Source organism: Aplysia californica, unplaced genomic scaffold (genome assembly GCF_000002075.1).
Source record: "Aplysia californica isolate F4 #8 unplaced genomic scaffold, AplCal3.0 scaffold00665, whole genome shotgun sequence".
Classification (NCBI taxonomy): Eukaryota; Metazoa; Mollusca; class Gastropoda; order Aplysiida; family Aplysiidae; genus Aplysia; species Aplysia californica.
In genome coordinates this window covers 432,537-435,358 of record NW_004797935.1, presented here as the reverse complement: position 1 = coordinate 435,358, position 2,822 = coordinate 432,537, and the positions used below count along the sequence as shown (strand labels likewise).

The 2,822-nt window shown below is 44.3% G+C and overlaps 1 protein-coding gene across 1 annotated transcript in view; it reads left to right on the top strand.

Moving 5' to 3' along the window:
* Window positions 1-2,100: 2,100 nt before the first annotated feature.
* Window positions 2,101-2,822, top strand: part of LOC100533351 (vanilloid receptor) — a gene marked incomplete at its 3' end in the record, with an annotated part of 34,288 nt that continues 33,566 nt past the window's right edge. Inside the window, 1 exon segment of the mRNA NM_001204645.1 lies at window positions 2,101-2,192.

Below are 2,822 nucleotides of genomic sequence, written 5' to 3'. Positions count from 1 at the left end.
CTTGTCAAATATCTTTTTTCTTTCTTTCTTATTGTACTTTATAACTCTGGCCCTCGAAGCCCTTTGGCATCACATAGTAAAACGCCATAATCATAAATGATGATGACCTTTAACATTCCTACAGAAACAGACGTTAAAGTGATAACCACCGTATAAAAATAGGTTTAGCTGGTCTGATGTCGGTGGACGCGGATCTTTTTGAGTCGCTTCTACACCATGCAAAAACTTCGTACATTAGCCTGACCTGGAAATGATCTTATTTTGGTGGACGCGTAGACTAAAGCAAGTTAGCAAGCAAGCAAGCAAGCACTCACAAACAAACACACACACATACACACACACACACACACACACATACAGAGAGAGAGAGAGAGAGAGAGAGAGAGAGAGAGAGAGAGAGAGAGAGAGGGATTGCGGGAAGTCCAAGAGTACGGTCGGCATATTTTATGTATTCATTGGTCAAAGGTCCAGCCAATCGTAGTCCGGGTTTACGCCCTCTGTGTAGTCGCATGTAGGTTACATGTTCTCTACTTTAACTTCCAGGTCGTCGAGTACAATCGCGGTGGGGCTGTAGTGTGCACTGAAACCCCGACCCGATAGGCCCGACCAGACCCGACCAGACCCGACCAGACCCGACCAGACCCGAACGCGTATGTGGGCACCCCCTATTAAACTGAAAACGAACACGTTTGTTTTTGAGGCGACCAAGTCGGGCGATCGGGCCAATTGGCCGACCCCCTCGGTAGGGGGCACCATGCTGGAATATTATTATTGTACATGCATGTAGATCTATATTATTGAGCACTTATTTGTGGAAATGCGCTATATGCAATTTATTATTATTATTATTATTATTATTATTATTATTATTATTATTATTATTATTATTAGATCTATATAGCCTATATGATATAGCCTACAAGGCCTATAATCTATCATAATACAATGTATCGTAAATGTAGTTGGGTTTTCTTGTAATACAGATGAAATTTTTGATGCTTTGATTCTTAACGTTTTAGCAAGTACACGCGAATAGGCCTAGAGGAAATTACAGCCGGAAAAAAATTGTGTTCTTTTATAATTAATATCATATTCTGATTGTTGTTTTATTTCTACCACAAGTGCAACTGTTTGTCTTCAGAAAAAATCCTGTAGAGCGTTGGAGCCCTCTTTCTACAACAAATAGATGTGCTGAATGTGCAGCAAATAAAATCACCCTCTCAAACGTTACGCGCTGAAAGCGCAGCAGCGAAACATCAAAACCACAAAGAAGAGAAAAGACCCCCCCCCCCCTTTTTTTTTTTTTGCTTCCAAGAAAAACAAAACAAAACAAATACCCGGAACGAACCCACAGCAGAGCGCGGTCGTGTGAGGACACGCCCATATTATGGAACGAAGAGTCCTCACACATACTTACTCACTCACACTCACACTCACGTTCACACACTCACACACACTCACACTCATGCTCACACATTCACTCTCACACAGCTCTGAGGCTCTCTCTCTCTCCCTGCCAAAAGCTGCTGTTTTTTGCCCGCCTGCTGCGATTCCGCACGTTCCCGCCTTTCCCAACCCATCACACTCGCACTGTGTCCAGAAGGATTCTTACGGCGGGGGATGCCAGTTGATTCCCCCCCCCCTCCTTTTCCTTACATGATCATGTAAGCCTACGGTGTTTTTATTTCTCGTCTCTCGTGTGCCCTTCCTTCTTCAACCCCTCCCCCCTCTCCCTCGCTCCCAAATAAAAAGAATTTAAGTCTAGATAAATAAATAACATCAACAACATAACACAACACAATAGACGTAACAACACAAAAAGAATACAAGCACTCGCTGAAAACAAACAAACAAAACAAACAGATCTCAAAAGTTCCCCCCCTCACCATGAAACCACATCTTTGCTTCGGGCTGCATAGAATGCCAGCAGGGAGTCATGGCTCTGTCTGAGCCCCTCCCTCTTAGTGCTCAGTGGCCGCTCATCACCTTCTCCCTTCTTCTTTCTATCCTCTGACTCCTGACTCCTGACCTCGCTTCACTTCACGCGGCAAGCTCAAACTCAAAGCTGTGTCTGTGTGTGTTTTGTACGTGCGTGCGTGCGCGCGTCTGTGTGTGTTTCCCAGGCGAGGCCTCCCTCCAGACACCCGAACAAGTCGAGCAGACCGCAGTAGTAAAAACTGTCTGGCTTTGAGGTTGGTTGGACGTTGCGACCGCTCACTGAGCAGGAAGCATGACTGTGATCCCCTCTCTCTCTCTCCCTTTCTTCTAGGATTTATCCATAACATCATTCACGTATTATCATTGAGTGAGGAATTACAGCCGTGATTTTTCCTGAGACGCACAGTAAGTAGGATAAATCATTACAGTACAAAACATACCGCTAAGCTGTGTGCTGAGTAGTTAGTTGGGCTTGCAACCACAGAGCAGGAAGCATGTGTATGTGCTTCAGTTTTTTTTAAATGTTGTAAATGTAGGTGTTATATTACCCCATCGTCACAGTTTAGATAATTTAGGAGGCTGACTTCTGACCCTGCCTGTCAGGGCCAACCCGGACTGAGAGGGACACAACATCCCAACAAAGATCGAGATACTCGATAAAAACTCAGGCTTGCTGTTCAAGTTCAAGCCGAAAACATTAATTTAGTAAATCAAGAGGCTCTGCGCGTTGCCTGTAAAGGTCCCGGAGAACTCAGCATGAGAGCTCGTGAGTGAGTTGTTACATGGAAGTGATGGTACATTATTAGTATATTATTATTACTCAACATTACGGCCTCTTTGAACATTAGCAGACCACCGCTAGATCTACTCCAACAGAAAAAAAG